The sequence below is a fragment of the Pseudophryne corroboree genome, assembly GCF_028390025.1.
Source record: "Pseudophryne corroboree isolate aPseCor3 chromosome 3 unlocalized genomic scaffold, aPseCor3.hap2 SUPER_3_unloc_8, whole genome shotgun sequence".
In the NCBI taxonomy this organism is placed as follows: Eukaryota; Metazoa; Chordata; class Amphibia; order Anura; family Myobatrachidae; genus Pseudophryne; species Pseudophryne corroboree.
The window spans coordinates 2,702,472-2,722,223 of NW_026967574.1; the positions used below are offsets into that span (position 1 = coordinate 2,702,472).

The 19,752-nt window shown below is 48.6% G+C and overlaps 1 protein-coding gene and 1 long non-coding RNA gene across 2 annotated transcripts in view; both read left to right on the plus strand.

The window, feature by feature from the left end:
- Positions 1 to 19,752, plus strand: part of LOC134984782 (zinc finger protein 585B-like) — a 671,664-nt gene that overhangs the window by 584,208 nt on the left and 67,704 nt on the right. The window lies entirely within an intron of this gene.
- On the plus strand, positions 1,064 to 18,202 carry LOC134984748 (uncharacterized). The gene is made up of 3 exons (XR_010191774.1): positions 1,064 to 1,112; positions 15,720 to 15,903; positions 18,141 to 18,202. It is a non-coding gene; the product is annotated as an uncharacterized LOC134984748 (long non-coding RNA).

Genomic DNA, 19,752 nt, shown 5'->3' on the forward strand with positions numbered 1-19,752 from the left:
CTGTATAACAATAATAACAGGACACCACAGGCTGCTCCCCCTGTATTATAATAATAATAATAATAATAATAACAACAACAACAACAACTAGACACTACAGGCTGCTCCCCCTGTATAATAACAACAACAACTGTACACCACAGGCTGCTGCCCCGGTAAAATAATAACAGGACACCACAGGCTGCTCCCCCTGTATAATAACAATAATAACAGGACACCACAGGCTGCTCCTCCTGTATAATAATAATAATAATAACAACAACAACTGGACACTACAGGCTGCTCCCCCTGTATAATAACAACAACAACTGTACACCACAGGCTGCTGCCCCGGTAAAATAATAACAGGACACCACAGGCTGCTCCCCCTGTATAATAACAATAATAACAGGACACCACAGGCTGCTCCTCCTGTATAATAATAATAATAATAATAATAACAGGGCACCACAGGCTGCTCCTCTTGTATAATATTAATAACAGGTCACCACAGGCTGCTCCCCCTGTATATTAATAATAACAGGGCACCACAGGCTGCTCCTCCTGTATATTAATAATAACAGGGCACCACAGGCTGCTCCTCCTGTATATTAATAATAACAGGGCACCACAGGCTGCTGCCCCTGTATATTAATAATAACAGGGCACCACAGGCTGCTCCTCCTGTATATTAATAATAACAGGACACCACAGGCTGCTCCCCCTGTATAGTAAGACGCCATTACCTGATCTCCACGGACACTGGGAGGCTGCAGCAGTCGATGAAAACTCACTTCCTGTATGTGGAACGCACAGTCCGGAAGTAAGGTGGAACGCACAGGCCGAAAGTAGTGTATGATTGGCAACGGCTGCTACCTGGTTACTGGCCCCTCCCCTCCTCTACACCACCCACAGCCCAGCCCTCTGTAATCCTTCTTACCATACATGTCCTCAGTGTAGGAGGCCGGCGGCCATTTTCTTGTAGACCAGTCCGGCAGCAGCAATAGGTTCCCTGGTCGGGTAGTGACGTCAGGAGCGGCGGCCATTTTCCCCTGGTCTGAGCTCCGCCTTCCTTCTATCATTCCCACAAGGCAGCAGGAGCAGAGAGCAGCCATTGCTGTGTCTGGCAGCAGGTAATGATATTATTATTATTATTCTATAGGCTGAGCAGCTCTGGTGTCAGGTTCTGTACTACAGGGGGAGCAGCCTCTGGTGCCTTGTTATAGTGCAGCTGGAGCAGCCTCTGGTGCTGCATTATCCCTGTACAGGTGGCTGACACTCTAGTGTCCTATTACTGTAATACAGGTGGCGCAGACCCCGCCGTTACCATAATACAGGTGGCACAGACCCCGCCGTTACCGTAATACAGGTGGCGCAGACCCCGCCGTTACCGTAATACAGGTGGCGCAGAGCTCGCTGTTACAGTAATACAGGTGGCGCAGACCCCGCCGCTGCCGTAATACAGGTGGCGCAGACCACGCCGTTCCCGTGATGAAGGTGGCGCAGACCGTGCTGTTACCGTAATACAGGTGGCGCAGACCGTGCCGTTACCGTAATACAGGTGGCGCAGACTGTGCCGTTACCGTAATACAGGTGGTGCAGACCCCGCCGATACCGTAATACAGGTGGCGCAGAATCCGCCTTTTTCGTAATACAGGTGGCGCAGACCCTGTCGTTACCGTAATACAGGTGGCGCAAGACCCAGCCATTACCGTAATACAAGTGGCGCAGACTCCGTCGTTACCGTAATACAGGTGGCGCAGATCCCGCCATTACAGTATTACAGGTGGCACAGACCTCGCCGTTACCATAATACAGATGGCGCAGACCCCGTCGTTACCGTAATACAGGTGGCACAAGACCACACTGTTACCGTAACACAGGTGGCGCAGACCCCGCCATTACCGTAATACAGGTGGCGCAGACCCCACCGTTACCGTATTACAGGTGGCACAGATCCCACCGTTACCGTAATTCTATATACGGGACATTACAGGTGTTGTGTCCTGTGGCATTGTGCTGTACAGGGGGAGCGGCCTGTATTGTCATAATATACAGGGATAACATTTTGTCTTGTCATAGTATACAGGAGGAGCAGCCTGTGTTGCAATAATATACAGGGGTAGCATTCTGTTTTGTCATAATAGACAGGAGGAGCAGCCTGTGACATCCTACTCTACAGGAGGAGGAGCCTATGGTGTCCTGTTGTTGTTGTTGTTGTTGTTATTATTATTATTATACAGGAGGAACAGCCTGTGGTATCCTGTTATTATACGGAGGGAGCGACCTGTGGTGTACAGTTATTTATTATTATTATTATACAGGGGAAGCAGCCTGTGGTGTTCTATTATTATTATTATTATTATTATTATACAGGCAGAGCAGCATGTGGTGTCCTGTTATTATACAGGAGGAGCACCCTGTGGTGTCCTGTTGTTATTATTATACAGGGGAAGCATTATTATTATTATGCAGGGGGAGTAGCCTGTGGTGTGCAGTTATTGTTGTTATTATTATTATTATTATTATAATACAGGAGGAGTAGCCTTTGTTGTCCTATTATTAATATTATAAAGAAGGAGTAGCTAGTCGTGTCCACTTATTATTATACAGAGGCAGCAGCCTGTGGTGTTTTGTCATCATTATTATTATTATTATTATTATTATTATTATTATTATTATACAGAAGGGAGCGGCCTGTTGTGTCCTATTATTATTATTTTTTTGCAGATGGAGCAGCCTGTGGTGTCATTTTATTATTATTTTAAAGGAAGAGTAGAATGGGGGTTCCTGTTGTTGTTATTAGTATAATACAGGGGGAGCAGGTTTTTGTGTATGGTTATTATTATACAGGGACAGCAGCTTGTGGTGTCCTGGTATTATTATTATTATTATTATTATTATACATTGGGAGTGGTGGTGATATCACAGTGACATCACTTATATCTATTGTAATAATACAGGGACATGACTGGGGAGGTGAGGGGATCTGGGAGTGTCACAGTGAAATCACATATCTATAGTAATAATGCAGGGACATGACTGGGGAGGTGAGGGGACGTTGGAATAAAACAGTGATTTCACTTATATCTACAGTAATAATACAGGGACATGACAGGGGAGGTGAGGGGATCTGGGAGCATCACAGTGACATCACTTATATCTATAGTAATAATACAGGGACAAGACTGGGGAGGTGAGAGGATCTGGGAGAGTCACAGTGACATCACTTATATCTTTATTAGTAATACATGGACATGACTGGGGAGGTGAGGGGATCTGGGAGAGTCACAGTTACATAACTTATCTGTAGTAATAGTACAGGGATAGTGTTCACTCCAGAAATAGTGTTAGGCAGTGCCCTGGACTGCAGTGGCATATGTGTGCGCGCACGGCAAAGTCACGCGCGCATCCGAAAAGGTTCGTTGGCATGTAAAATAGGGTTCGTGGCCATAAAACATCATTTAAGTGGGTGGTGCAGCCCACAGACGTTACTGCAGGGGATGTGGGCGGCCGGCAGCGTCACTGTTGGAAACGTTCCCACCACCTACTATGTGCTGGGCTTTCCCCAAGCTCTCTCCACTAGCATGAATGGATGCCGTGCGCACGCGCAAGGCATCTTTACATGCTGAGAAGGCAGGAAGCTGACAGCAGTTTTATCAGGATGCCGCAGAAAGGGCAGGACGGATTTTGCCCTTAAAAAATCGGGCAGGGCGTGGCACCCAGCTTAAACAGCCTATCTTGAACACTAAGGGACATGACTGAGGAGGTGAGGGGATCTCAGAGTGTCACAGTAGCATAATTTATATCTCTAGTAATAATACATAGATTTGACTGGGGAGTTTAGGGGATCTGGGAGCATCATAGTGACATACCTTATACAGGGACATGACAGGGGAGGTGAGGGGGTTTGGGAATGTGACAGTGACATCAGTTATAGATATAGTAATAATACAGGGACATGACTGGGAAGGTGAGGGCATCTGAGAATGTCACAGTGACATCACTTATATCTCTAGTAATAATACAGGGACATAACTGGGGGGTGAGGGGGATCTGGGAGCGTCACAGGGACATCACTTATATCTCTAATAATAATACAGGGACGTGACTGGGGAGGTGAGGGGATCTGGTAGCGTCACAGTGACACCACTTATATCTATAATAATAATGGGACATGACTGGGGGGTGAGGGGGTCTGGAAGTGTTGCAGTTACATTACATATCTATATTAATAATACAGGGACATGACGGAAAGTGAGGGGATCTGGTAGTGTCACAGTGACATCACTAATATCTATAGTAATAATACAGGGACATGACTGGGGGGGTGAGGGGATCTGGGAGTGTCACAGTGACATCACTAATATCTATAGTAATAATACAGGGACATGACTGTGGAGGTGAGGGGATCTGGGAGTGTCACAGTGACATCACTAATATCTATAGTAATAATACAGGGACATGACTGTGGAGGTGAGGGGATCTGGGAGTGTTACAGTGACGTCACTTATATCTGTAGTAATAATACAGGGACATGACTGGGTAGGCGAGGGGGATCTGGGAGCATCACAATAACATCACTTATATATATAGTAATAATACAGGGACATGACTGGGGAGGTGAGAGGATCTGGGAGCGTCACAGTGACATTACTTATATCTATAGTAATACAGGGACATGACTGGGGAGGTTAGGGGATCTGGGAGCGTCACAGTGACATCACTTATTTATTTTTCATCCTCTAGGGGGCACTGTAGTACTCTTGGGATATGGACAGTGTGTTAGCAGATATAGGCACATTTAAATATTTAAATGTGTAACCCTCTTCCCCCCTCCATACTTCCAAGATGCCTCAGTGTTTTTTTTTTGCCTTCATCAGGGAAGGTCACAACCGGGAGTCATTGCAGGGTTTACTTTTACTTTTTCTAAATATTTTTTCTTGTATCAATCACACTCCCTTCCCAGCTTATTAAGAAGTGTGGGTCCGGGAGTGTGTGCTGCTGTTGTGCAGCGAAGGCTTGTTGGTGCTTAGACAGAGAAGACCCGCTATAGACCTTCATCAGCGTTAGCTGATTCAGCCATGGCTGCAGGAGCTGATGGAGCTTAGAGAGAAGCCCCGTCAGAACCTCCCCATTACACTGAGGTAAGGAGCGGGTGGTCAGCTTATGCTGCCGCCGCTCTGTTGGACCTGTTTGTTGCTGTGATTGTGGGGCAGTTAGCTCCTGCTGCCGCCCCTCCATGTGCGGGGAAAGTGTTTTGTATGAGCTGCTTACTAAGGTATAGCTTTACTGGCTCAATCTCCCCCGCTTCCTGGCTCCCACCAGCGGTCAGACACATACTGCCACTGGGCGCCTGTGTCGCTCCACACCAGCCTGCTCCCTGGCACCAGGCAGCACAGCTCCAAACAGCGCTGCCCTCTACAATCTGCCCCTCTAGACAACTGGGAAGCGGCTCCCAGCAGCGGTCACATAATGCTGCCGCTGGGCACCTGTCAGGCTACACCTCGTGGCTCCAGAGAAGCGGCTCCCGGCAGCGCGGCTCGCAGCAGCGGACAGATCACACTGCTGCCACTGGACGCCCGTCACATCACACATCTACCCCGCTCCCCGGCTTCCACCAGCATACAGACCACGGTGGGTAGCTGCTGCAGGGCACCGTCACTCAGAGCCGGCACTTGGTATACAATGCGGGGGGTATGGGTGGAAGAAGCTAGGCGCGGCTCACTGCTTTAAGCATTGCGGGAGGTCATGGCGGTCCCTAGTTCAGCGGTTCACCTAAATATAAGGGATGGTGGCCAGGGCTATAAGGGACATAGGCTATTAAGCCTAGGTTATTAATGCTTTTGGAATGCTATATGTTTATAAAAAAAAAAAGCACATGCTGGGACGCCATTTTCACACAAAGGTTACACACCTACTTCCTGCTTCTTCCTACAGCAATATGTCAGTCCTACAACACACGGCCACTGGAGGGGGCAGGGGTGTTTAGTAGGTGGCACAGTGACCATCATAGATTTCCTCTATGACACAGTGCGGTGCACGTGGTATTATAGACACTACAGTTATTTTCACTGAGTTGTGCGGACGTTGTCTCACTGTATTATTGTCTGTCTGCATGACAATATGAGAAACAGCAGCTTGTCTGTGATAACTGTGAGAATGTCTGATTTGCAGTCAGAGTTGTCCGCTGCACGAAAAGACCATGAGGCGGCTAAGTCTGATTCACGGTTAATACCGTGTGAGCAGCCAATGTGGGCTCAGGATGTTTCTAGAACTTTGCTGGGTTACAAAGTCCATGTATAGTTCAATTTCTAAGAATGTAATCGTTTGTCTCATAATCACATTCTGATGATTCAGTGCCACATCTGCTATCTCAGCATTGGGTCAGGAGTCAGATAGTGAGGTCACTAATAGCCCGAGCTATGATGATCTCATTAGAGCGGTACGCCAGCTGCTAGGTTGCACTGAAACATATGAGGTTTTAGCTAGCAGACTATGGGCGACTGTGTGTTTTTCTTATTCATATCTCTTAATAAGCATTTCATAGAAGCATGGCTAAATCCAGTTAAACACTTTTCTGGGACAACACGATTTCTGTCTAAATATCTTTTCCCACAGGCTATGACAACTAAATCACCATCGGTGGAGTCTTCAGTTTATAAACTTTCACTAAAATTAACTATTCCAGTCCCGGGTGCAGCTACGCTTAAAGACCCCTCGGAGAGTAAGCTGGAGGCCATGCTAAAGTCCATGTATACAGCAACAGGGGTGATGCTTACACCTGTTTAAGTTGGAGTTTAGGTTAACAAGGCTGTAGTTGCATGAAACAGCTCAGGTTAGGCCTACAACAGGGTTTTTCCTCAGACCAGCTTATATTTCTTACCGATCACATTTGTGAATTGGTTGAGTATTTAGATACGGCTTCGTTGGACGTTGGACAAGTTTGTTCTCGGCTTGCAGCCCAACAGCTGCTGTGGTTGCGTTCTTGACAGGCCGAGGCAGAATCAAAATGAGGAATAGAGGCGTTGCCTTCTACTGATGTTATCTGGTCCTGAATTGGACAAATGGAATTCTCAGTAAATGAGGGGGGGATCTGTTTACCTGCCAACCATGCATAGGGACGTGGTTTTCAACAAACCACTAACCATCGTCAGGACTCAAGCCAGTGGCATGACGGGCTTCCAGCCCATCTCGGCTCTTCAGTTGTGGGAGCACACCTTCAGAAGTTTCCCTTCGCGTAGTTTCAGACATCACAGATAGGGGGATCCGCAGTTTTGTTTTAAGAGGTTTCAATGAGTTTGACTGTCTATCACCGATGCAGTTTTTCAAGACAGGTCTGCCTGTGTCAGCAGACAAGTGGGCAGATCTGCAGACCGCTGTTCAGTCTCTCGTACATTCAGCAGTTTTGGTTCAGGTTCCAGTACACCAACAAGGTCAAGGGTTTTATTCCAATCTTTTTGTAGTATCAAAGCCGGATGGCTCAGTCAAACCAATATGGAACCTAAAGGGGTTCAATCGGTACGTCACTACACATTCAAGATGGAATCCCTACGGTCAGTGATTGCAGGTTTAGAACCACAGCAATTCATGATTTTGCGGGATCTCAAGGATACGTACTTACACATTCCAATTTGGCCACCACATCCGCATCTGGCGTACTTAAGTTTGCAGTACGACAAGCGCCTCGGGTATTCACAAAGGTGATGTCTGTGTTGATAGTTCATATCAGATCCCTGGGAGTGATAATCGTTCCATACTTAAATGACCTTCTCATCAAGGCTTCGTCTCAACAAATTCTTTAACATGCCTTACTGTTGTACAGTGTACTAGTTCAGTACGGTTGGATTGTCAAAGAATTCAGTTTTAGGAATGATTCTGATTACGGTGGATCAATGCATTTACCTGCCACAACAGAAAGTACATGCTATTCATCATCTAGTACTGCTAGTGCTCAAACCACGGACAGTCTCGGTGCATTTGTACATTCGACTGGTAAGACAGATGGGGGCATCTTTCATCACACTCCAGTTCGGAAGATTTCACTCAGGTCCTTTTCAACTGGATCTTCTCGCATAGTGATCCGGCTCTCATCTACAAATTCATCAGATGGTTCGCTTGTCTCCAGGACAATATCATGTGGTGATGTTCGGCCCAATTGAGGATTCAAGCAACCTCTCGCATGGCCTTGTGACTTTGAGTCCATCCCCTTTTTGTTGATGTATGCAACTTCTGTTGCGTTGTCCAACTGAACCTGAACAGTCTGAAACAGGAGCAAGTGAACTGCCTGACGCAGAGTGTTGTAAATTGCCCTGAGTTCCAGGACACTGATTGACAGTAATCCTGTGATAATGAGCTGCTGAAACTGGCTTCCTAACACGTAACATGGTTGGTATAACCAACTGTGGAATGCCCTCTCGTCTTGAAAGTGGTCTCAACAGCCACCCCATAAAATGCAGTCGCGCTAAATCGGGGTAAAAGAACGACCCCTTCTGTAGTATAACTTGGAAAACAGTATTTCTCTCAGCCTTAGCTTCGGCAGGGCGTGTTGCACAATTGGGTGCCTTGTCATGCAAGCCACTGTATCTGGTATTTCATACTGACAGAGCGGAACTTTGGACAAATCACGCTTTTCTACCACAGGTAGTATCTTCTTTCACATCAATCAACCAATCACAGTTCCTGTTTTTCAGAAGATTCGGGTACTCCAGCTACATTGGATGTGGTACGTGCACTCCGCGTTTATGTAGCCCGAACATCAACTGTACATATAACGATACTTTGTTTGTTCTCTATGATGCAGTCAATATAGGTTGGCCAGCTTCCAAACAGACCTTGGCCAGATAGATTAACCTGACCATTCGTCAGGTGCACTTTCATGCTAGTCGATGGGAACGTCATGGGCAGCAGGCCTTAGAGCTTCTACGACACAACCTTGCCGTGCAGTTACATGGCCATCAGTGCAGACGTTTGTGCGCTTTTACAAGTTTGATAAGTCTGCGGCATCAGCTTCTAGCTTTGGCCGTCTAGTGTTACTGGTGCCAAACAGCTCTTCCACCCAAGGGGGAAACTTTGGTAGGTCCCAAGAGTACTCCAGTGATCCCTAGTGGATTAGAAAGAAAACAGGATTTTGATACTTACCAGATAAATCCTTTTCGTTGCACCCACAGGGGCACTGGACACCCACCCAGAGCAGTTTCACCTGGCTGGTGGTAAGTTCAGTAGTTCTTATGGTAACACATTTTCACCGACCTGTTCAAATGTGAAGGTGATTGTTATCTATTGTTGTGTCAACTTTCTAATTGTTCGTTATGTATCACTACTCTTGTGGCTCCACATACAAAATCTCAGTGCAGGAAAAAGGTTTGAAGTCTGGAATTGGATAATTCTGATGACGGACGCAAGTCTCAAAGGTTGGGGAGCAGTGGTCCAACATTGTCAGTTTCAGGGTCTATGTTCAGACCGAGAAAGATTACTGTTAACCACTGTCCTGGAACTCTGGGCAATTTACAACGCTCTGCGTCAGGCAGTTCACTTGCTCCTGTTTCAGACTGTTCAGGTTCAGTCAGACAACGCGACAGAAGTCGCATACATCAACAAAAAGGGGATGGTCTCAAAGTCACAAGGCCATGCGAGAGGTTGCTCGAATCCTCAATTGGGCCGAACATCACCACGTGATATTGTTGGCGGTCTTCATTCCAGGAGTGCACAACTGGGAAGCAGATTATCTCAGTCGGCAGGATTTTCCTCCAGGAGAATGGGACTTACATCCAGAAGTGTTCCAGATGTTAGTCCAACGGTGGAGTTACCCAGAGGTGGATCTAATGGCTTCTCGCCACAATCATCAGACAGATATGTGTCCAAAACAAGAGATCCAAAGACAGTGGCAGTGATTGCTCTCACCATAGCGTGGCCGTATAGCCTTGTGTATCTATTTCCATTTCTCCAGCTTCCTCGGTTGCTAAAGTGGATTAAAACGAGAGTCCAAGACCGTCATACTAGTGGCGACTCGTTGGCCTCGGAGAGTGTGGTTCTCGGATCTCCATGGTCTACTCGCAGATGATCCCTGGCTGATCCTGCTATGTCCAGACCTACTACAGCAGGGGTTGTTCCTTTACCCCGATTTAGCGTGGCTGCGTTTTACAGGGTGGCTGTTGAGACTACTTTCAAGATGAGAGGGCATTCCACAGTTGGTTATACCAACCATGTTACGTGCTAGGAAGCCAGTTTCAGCAGCTCATTATCACAGGATTTGGCGAGCGGTTGGTGTGAAGCTAGGATGTTTCCGACATATTCTTTCAAGTTATCCCATCTTTTGCTCTTTTTACAGACGGGGTTAGATGAAGGACTACGTTTCGCGACACTAATGGTGCAGGTCTCTGCCTTGTCAGTTTTCTTTCAAAGGCGTTTCGCTCTTTTGCCAACAGTTCACAATTTCCTGCAAGGTGTCCTTAGAGTTCAACTTCCATTCATTCCACCTACAGCTCCATGGGTCTTGAATGTAGTTTTGCATGTTTTTGCAGTCAAGTTTTGAACCCTTGCAACTCGTGAACCCTGCACCCTGCACCCTGCACCCTCAGTGACCGGAGTGTGCAGGGCGAAAATACATCACATATAACCCCCAGGGCTATATGGATGTATTTTAACCCCTGCCAGAATACAGCAAAAAGCGGGAGAAAAGTCCGCCGAGAAGGGGGCGGAGCCTATCTCCTCAGCACACTGGCGCCATTTTCCCTCACAGCTCCGCTGGAAGGACGTCTCCCTGACTCTCCCCTGCAGTCCTGCACTACAGAAAAGGGTAAAACAAGAGAGGGGGGCACTAATTAGGCGCAGTATTAACATAAACAGCAGCTATAAGGGGAAAAACACTTCTATAAGGTTATCCCTGTATATATAGCGCTCTGGTGTGTGCTGGCATACTCTCCCTCTGTCTCCCCAAAGGGCTAGTGGGGTCCTGTCCTCTATCAGAGCATTCCCTGTGTGTGTGCTGTGTGTCGGTACGATTGTGTCGACATGTATGAGGAGGAAAATGGTGTGGAGGCGGAGCAATTGCCTGTAATGGAGATGTCACCCCCTAGGGAGTCGACACCTGAGTGGCTGAGCTTATGGAAGGAATTTCGTGACAGTGTCAGCTCTTTACAAAAGACAGTTGATGACATGAGACAGCCGGCTACTCAGCTTGTGCCTGTCCAGGCGTCTCAAAAGCCATCAGGGGCTCTAAAACGCCCGTTACCTCAGATGGCAGATACAGACGCCGACACGGATACTGACTCCAGTGTCGACGATGAAGAGACGAATGTGACTTCCAGTAGGGCCACACGTTACATGATTGAGGCTATGAAAAATGTTTTACATATTTCTGATAATACAAGTACCACTAAAAAGGGTATTATGTTTGGTGAGAAAAAACTGCCTGTAGTTTTTCCTGCATCTGAGGAATTAAATGAAGTGTGTGATGAAGCGTGGGTTTCCCCCGATAAAAACTGTTAATTCCTAAAAAGTTATTAGCATCATACCCTTTCCCGCCAGAGGATAGGGCACGTTGGGAAACACCCCCTAGGGTGGATAAAGCGCTCACACGTTTGTCTAAACAGGTGGCACTACCGTCTCCTGATACGGCCGCCCTTAAGGAACCTGCTGACAGAAAGCAGGAGAATATCCTAAAATGTATATACACTCACACGGGTGTTATACTGCGACCAGCAATCGCCTCAGCCTGGATGTGAAGTGCTGGGGTGGCTTGGTCGGATTCCCTGACTGACAATATTGATACCCTAGATAGGGACATTATATTACTGACTATAGAGCATTTGAAAGATGCATTTCCATATATGCGTGATGCACAGAGGGATATTTGCCAACTGGCATCAAGAGTAAGTGCGCTGTCCATTTCTGCCAGAAGAGGGTTATGGACGAGGCAGTGGTCAGGTGATGCTGATTCCAAAAGGCATATGGAAGTATTGCCTTATAAAGGGGAGGAGTTATTTGGGGTAGGTCTATCAGACCTGGTGGCCACAGCAACTGCTGGGAAATCCACATTTTTACCCCAGGTAGCCTCTCAACATAAGAAGACGCTGTATTATCAGGCGCAGTCCTTTCGGCCCCATAAGGGCAAGCGGGCAAAAGGCTCCTCATTTCTGCCCCGTGGCAGAGGGAGAGGAAAAAGGCTGCAGCAAACAGCCAGTTCCCAGGAACAGAAGCCCTCTCCCGTTTCTGCCAAGTCCTCAGCATGACGCTGGGGCTTTACTAGCGGACTCAGGCACGGTGGGGGCCCGTCTCAAGAATTTCAGCGTGCAGTGGGCTCACTCACAGGTGGACCCCTGGATCCTTCAAATGGTATCTCAGGGGTACAAATTGGAATTCGAGACGTCTCCCCCTCGCTGTTTCCTAAAGTCTGCTTTACCGACGTCTCCCTCCGACAGGGAGGCGGTATTGGAAGCCATTCACAAGCTGTATTCCCAGCAGGTGATAATCAAGGTACCCCTCCTGCAACAGGGAAAGGGGTATTATTCCACGCTGTTTGTGGTACCGAAGCCGGACGGCTCGGTGAGACCTATTTTAAATCTGAAATCCTTGAACACTTACATACAAAGGTTCAAATTCAAGATGGAGTCACTCAGAGCGGTGATTGCGAACCTGGAAGAAGGGGATTATATGGTGTCTTTGGACATCAAGGATGCTTACCTCCATGTCCCAATTTACCCTTCTCACCAAGGGTACCTCAGGTTTGTGGTACAGAACTGTCACTATCAGTTTCAGACGCTGCCGTTTGGTTTGTCCACGGCACCCCGGGTCTTTACCATAGTAATGGCCGAAATGATGATACTCCTTTTAGTTTTAGTTATCCCTTACTTGGACGATCTCCTGATAAGGGCAAGATCCAGGGAACAGTTGGTAGTCGGGGTAGCACTATCTCAAGCAGTGTTGCGGCAGCACGGTTGGATTCTCAATATTCCAAAATCGCAGCTGATCCCGACGACACGTCTTCTATTCCTAGGGATGATCCTGGACACAGTCCAGAAAAAGGTGTTTCTCCCGGAGGAGAAAGCCAGGGAGTTATCCGAACTAGTCAGAAACCTCCTTAAACCAGGCCATGTGTCAGTGCATCAATGCACAAGGGTCCTGGGAAAAATGGTGGCTTCCTACGAAGCAATCCCATTCGGCAGATTCCACGCAAGAACTTTCCAGTGGGACCTGCTGGACAAATGGTCCGGATCGCATCTTCAGATGCATCAGCGGATAACCCTGTCACCAAAGACAAGGGTGTCTCTCCTGTGGTGGTTGCAGAGTGCTCATCTTCTAGAGGGCCGCAGATTCGGCATTCAGGACTGGGTCCTGATGACCACGGATGCCAGCCTGCGAGGCTGGGGAGCAGTCACACAGGGAAGAAATTTCCAGGGCTTGTGATCAAGCCTGGAGACATCACTTCACATAAATATCCTGGAGCTAAGGGCCATTTACAATGCCCTAAGCCAAGCAAGACCTCTGCTTCAAGGTCAGCCGGTGCTGATCCAGTCGGACAACATCACGGCAGTCGCCCACGTGAACAGACAGGGCGGCACAAGAAGCAGGAGGGCAATGGCAGAAGCTGCAAGGATTCTTCGCTGGGCGGAAAATCATGTGATAGCACGGTCAGCAGTGTTCATTCCGGGAGTGGACAACTGGAAAGCAGACTTCCTCAGCAGGCACGACCTCCACCCGGGAGAGTGGGGACTTCACCCAGAAGTCTTCCACATGATTGTAAACCGTTGGGAAAAACCAAAGGTGGACATGATGGCGTCCCGCCTCAACAAGAAACTCGACAGGTATTGCGCCAGGTCAAGGGACCCTCAGGCAATAGCTGTGGACGTTCTGGTAACACCGTGGGTGTACCAGTCAGTGTATGTGTTCCCTCCTCTGCCTCTCATACCCAAGGTACTGAGAACTATAAGACGGAGAGGAGTAAGAACTATACTCGTGGCTCCGGATTGGCCAAGAAGGATTTGGTACCCGGAACTTCAAGAGATGCTCACAGAGGACCCGTGGCCTCTACCTCTAAGAAGGGACCTGCTCCAGCAAGGACCCTGTCTGTTCCAAGACTTACCGCGGCTGCGTTTGACGGCATGGCGGTTGAACGCCGGATCCTGAAGGAAAAAGGCATTCCGGAAGAAGTCATTCCTACCCTGATCAAAGCCAGGAAGGATGTGACCGCAAAGCATTATCACCGCATTTGGCGAAAATATGTTGCGTGGTGCGAGGCCAGGAAGGCCCCAATGGAGGAATTTCAACTGGGTCGATTCCTGCATTTCCTGCAAACAGGAGTGTCTATGGGCCTAAAATTAGGATCCATTAAGGTTCAGATTTCGGCCCTGTCGATTTTCTTCCAGAAAGAACTGGCTTCAGTTCCTGAAGTTCAGACGTTTGTCAAGGGGGTGCTGCATATACAGCCTCCTTTTGTGCCTCCAGTAGCACCTTGGGATCTCAATGTAGTTTTGGGGTTCCTAAAATCACATTGGTTTGAACCGCTTAAATCTGTGGATTTGAAATATCTCACATGGAAAGTGGTCATGCTGTTGGCCCTGGCTTCGGCCAGGCGCGTGTCAGAATTGGCGGCTTTATCTTATAAAAGCCCTTACCTGATTTTTCATACGGACAGGGCAGAATTGAGGACTCTTCCTCAATTTCTCCCTAAGGTGGTTTCAGCGTTTCACCTGAACCAGCCTATTGTGGTACCTGCGGCTACTAGGGACTTGGAGGACTCCAAGTTGCTGGACGTTGTCAGGGCCCTGAAAATATATGTTTCCAGGACGGCTGGAGTCAGAAAATCTGACTCGCTGTTTATCCTGTATGCACCCAACAAGCTGGGTGCTCCTGCTTCTAAGCAGACTATTGCTCGTTGGATTTGTAGTACAATTCAGCTTGCACATTCTGTGGCAGGCCTGCCACAGCCAAAATCTGTAAATGCCCACTCCACAAGGAAGGTGGGCTCATCTTGGGCGGCTGCCCGAGGGGTCTCGGCTTTACAACTTTGCCTAGCAGCTACTTGGTCAGGGGCAAACACGTTTGCAAAATTCTACAAATTTGATACCCTGGCTGAGGAGGACCTGGAGTACTCTCATTCGGTGCTGCAGAGTCATCCGCACTCTCCCGCCCGTTTGGGAGCTTTGGTATAATCCCCACGGTCCTTACGGAGTTCCCAGCATCCACTAGGACGTCAGAGAAAATAAGAATTTACTTACCGATAATTCTATTTCTCGTAGTCCGTAGTGGATGCTGGGCGCCCATCCCAAGTGCGGATTGTCTGCAATACTTGTACATAGTTATTGTTAACTAAATCGGGTTATTGTTGTTGTGAGCCATCTATCCAGAGGCTCCTCTGTTATCATGCTGTTAACTGGGTTCAGATCACAAGTTGTACGGTGTGATTGGTGTGGCTGGTATGAGTCTTACCCGGGATTCATAAATCCTTCCTTATTGTGTACGCTCGTCCGGGCACAGTATCCTAACTGAGGCTTGGAGGAGGGTCATAGGGGGAGGAGCCAGTGCACACCAGGTAGTCCTAAAGCTTTACTTTTGTGCCCAGTCTCCTGCGGAGCCGCTAATCCCAATGGTCCTTACGGAGTTCCCAGCATCCACTACGGACTACGAGAAATAGAATTATCGGTAAGTAAATTCTTATTATCTATGGTAATAGTACAGGGACATGACTGTGGAAGTGAGGGGATATTTACAGTGATATTTATGTCTCCCCCATTTCACAGAGGTGTGAAGAAGACATCTGGTGAGCGTGAGACACCCAGCAGCCATGCTCATGTGTCAGGAGGACTGAGCAGGTCCCAGAGCACCATCATGGTGCCTCCACCTCACTCACTGATACATGAGAGACACAGTGACCAGAAGATCCAGGAACTCACCAACAAGATCATTCCACTGCTGACTGGAGAGGTGACTGCTGGAAATGGAACATTGTACAGTAATACCAGGGGATGTGTCTGGGTGATGACTGGAGAGGTGACTGCTGGGAATGGGGCATTATACAGTAACACCAGGGGATGTGTCTGGGTGATGACTGGAGAGGTGACTGCCGGGAATGAGGCATTATACAGTAACACTGTGGGACGTGTCTTGGTGATGACTGGAGAGGTGACTGCTGGGAATAGGACATTATACAGTAACACCAGGGGATATGTCTGGGTGATGACTGGAGAGGTGACTGCTGGGAATGGGGCATTATACAGTAACACCAGGGAATGTGTCTGGGTGATGACTGGAGAGGTGACTGCTGGGAATGGGGCATTATACATGAACACCGGGGGACGTGTCTGGGTGATGACTGGAGAGGTGACTGCTGGGAATAGGGCATTATACAGTAACACCGGGGGATGTGTCTGGGTGCTGACTGGAGAGGTGACTGCTGGGAATGGTACAATATACAGTAACACCATGGGACGTGTTTGGGTTATGACTGGAGAGGTGACTTGCAGGAATGGTACATTATACAGTAACACTAGGGAAAGTGTCTGGGTGATGACTGGAGAAGTGACTGCTGGGAATGGGGCATTATACAGTAACTCCACGGGATGTGTCTGGGTGATGGCTGGAGAGTTGACTGCTGGGAATGGGACATTATACAGTAACACCAGGGGATGTGTCTGGGTGATCACTGGAGAGGTGACTGCTGGGATTGGGACATTATACAGTAACACCAGGGGATGTGTCTGGGTGATGACTGGAGAGGTGACTGCTGGGAATAGGGCATTATACAGTAACACCGGGGGATGTGTCTGGGTGCTGACTGGAGAGGTGACTGCTGGGAATGGGACATTATACAGTGACACCAGGGGACGTGTCTAGGTGATGACTGGAGAGGTGACTGCTGGTAATGGGACATTATACAGTAACACTAAGGGAATGTGTCTGGGTGATGACTGGAGAGGTGACTGCTGGGAATAGGGCATTATACAGTAACACCAGGGAATGTGTCTGGGTGATGACTGGAGATGTGACTGCTGGGAATGGGGCATTATACAGTAACACCGGGGGATGTGTCTGGGTGATGAATGGAGAGGTGACTGCTGGGAATGGGGCATTATACAGTAACACCAGGGGACGTGTCTGGGTGATGACTGGAGAGGTGACTGCTGGGAATGAGGCATTATACAGTAACACCAGGGGACGTGTCTGGGTGATGACTGGAGAGGTGACTGCTGGGAATGTGACATTATACAGTAACACCAGGGGATGTGTCTGGGTGATGACTGGAGAGGTGACTGCTGGGAATAGGGCATTATACAGTAACACCAGGGAATGTGTCTGGGTGATGACTGGAGATGTGACTGCTGGGAATGGGGCATTATACAGTAACACCGGGGGATGTGTCTGGGTGATGAATGGAGAGGTGACTGCTGGGAATGGGGCATTATACAGTAACACCGGGGGATGTGTCTGAGTGATGACTGGAGAGGTGACTGCCGGGAATGAGACATTATACAGTAACACTGTTGGACGTGTCTGGGTGATGACTGGAGAGGTGACTGCTGGGAATGGGACATTATACAGTAACACCAGGGAATGTGTCTGGGTGATGACTGGAGATGTGACTGCTGGGAATGGGGCATTATACAGTAACACCGGGGGATGTGTCTGGGTGATGAATGGAGAGGTGACTGCTGGGAATGGGGCATTATACAGTAACACCAGGGGACGTGTCTGGGTGATGACTGGAGAGGTGACTGCTGGGAATGAGGCATTATACAGTAACACCAGGGGACGTGTCTGGGTGATGACTGGAGAGGTGACTGCTGGGAATGTGACATTATACAGTAACACCGGGGGATGTGTCTGGGTGATGAATGGAGAGGTGACTGCTGGGAATGGGGCATTATACAGTAACACGAGGGGACGTGTCTGGGTGATGACTGGAGAGGTGACTGCTGGGAATGGGACATTATACAGTAACACCAGAGGACGTGTCTGGGTGATGACTGGAGAGGTGACTGCTGGGAATGGGGCATTATACAGTAACACCAGGGAATGTGTCTGTGTGATGACTGGAGAGATGACTGCTGGGAATGGGACATTATACAGTAACACCAGGGGATGTGTCTGGGTGATGACTGTATCACTGTGTGTGTCAGGTTCCTATAAGGTGTCAGGATGTCACTGTCTATGTCTCCATGCAGGAGGGGGAGTATATAGAGGAACACAGGGGTCTGTACAAGGACGTGATGATGGAGAATCACCGGCCCCTCACATCACTGGGTAAGAGGAGACTGTCATGTATTGTACAGGGGAGAGCAGGTATGGGGGCCCTTATATACACATCACCTGATAATCACATATATACACTGTACTCAGTCACTGTGTGTCTCCTACAGATGGGCCCAGTAACAGAGATACCCCAGAGAGATGTCCCCGTCCTCTGTATTCCCAGGATTGTACAGAGGAGAATCACAGGATCCCACAGGAGGATCAGGTAGGTGAGATTTAGGGTCTCCCCAATATACCAAAGTGACTGTCACTATATGATCTGTAGAGGAGCTGTGTGTCTTATACACTGATATTATACTGTTTCACCTCAGTTTAATCTGACTGTATGCAAATGTCATTATAGTGTTTTCTCTGACGTCCTAGTGGATGCTGGGTACTCCGTAATGACCATGGGGCTCCGCAGGAGACTGGGCACTCTTAAAAGAAAGATTAGGTACTATCTGGTGTGCACTTGCTCCTCCCTCTATGCCCCTCCTCCAGACCTCAGTTAGTATCTGTGCCCGGCCAGAGCTGGATGCACACTAGGGGCTCTCCTGAGCCTGCTAGAAAAGAAAGTATTTGTTAGGTTTTTTATTTTCAGTGAGATCTGCTGGCAACAGACTCACTGCTACGAGGGACTGAAGGGAGAGAAGCGAACCTACCTGCTTGCAGCTAGCTTGAGCTTCTTAGGCTACTGGACACCATTAGCTCCAGAGGGATCAAACACAGGCCCAGCCTCGGTCGTCCGGTCCCGGAGCCGCGCCGCCATCCCCCTTGCAGAGCCAGAAGACAGAATGCGAAGTTGAAAATCGGCGGCTGAAGACTCCGGTCTTCATTAAGGTAGCGCACAGCACTGCAGCTGTGCGCCATTGCTCCCTCTGCACACCACACACTCCGGTCACTGATGGGTGCAGGGCGCTGGGGGGGGGCGCGCCCTGGGCAGCAATTAGAGTACCTTACATGGCAAACCGCACATAATACAGTTTTAATAAGCTGTATATGTGCATTAACCCCCGCCATTATACATAAAAAACGCGGGAGAAGCCAGCCGATGAAGGGGCGGGGCTTCTCCGCACACCGGCGCCATTTTCTCTTCACAACTTCGCTGGAAGGACGCTCCCCAGACTCTCCCCTGCAGTTCCAGACGTCTAGGGTAAAAAAGAGTGGGGGGGGCACATAAATTTAGGCGCAGAACTGTGTATATAAGCGGCTATAGGGGAAAAATCACTCTGTATAGTGTGCATCCCTGCATTATATAGCGCTGTGGTGTGTGCTGGCATACTCTCTCTCTGTCTCCCCAAAGGACTTGGTGGGGTACTGTCCTCAGAGCATTCCCTGTGTGTGTGCGGTGTGTCGGTACGGCTGTGTCGACATGTTTGATGAGGAAACTTATGTGGAGGTGGAACAGGTGCCGATAAGTGTGATGTCACCCCCTGCGGGGTCGACACCAGAGTGGGTGGATATGTGGAAGGTATTAACCGACAGTGTCAACTCCTTGCATAAAAGGTTCGATGACAATACAGCTTCTCAGCCCGTGCCTGCCCA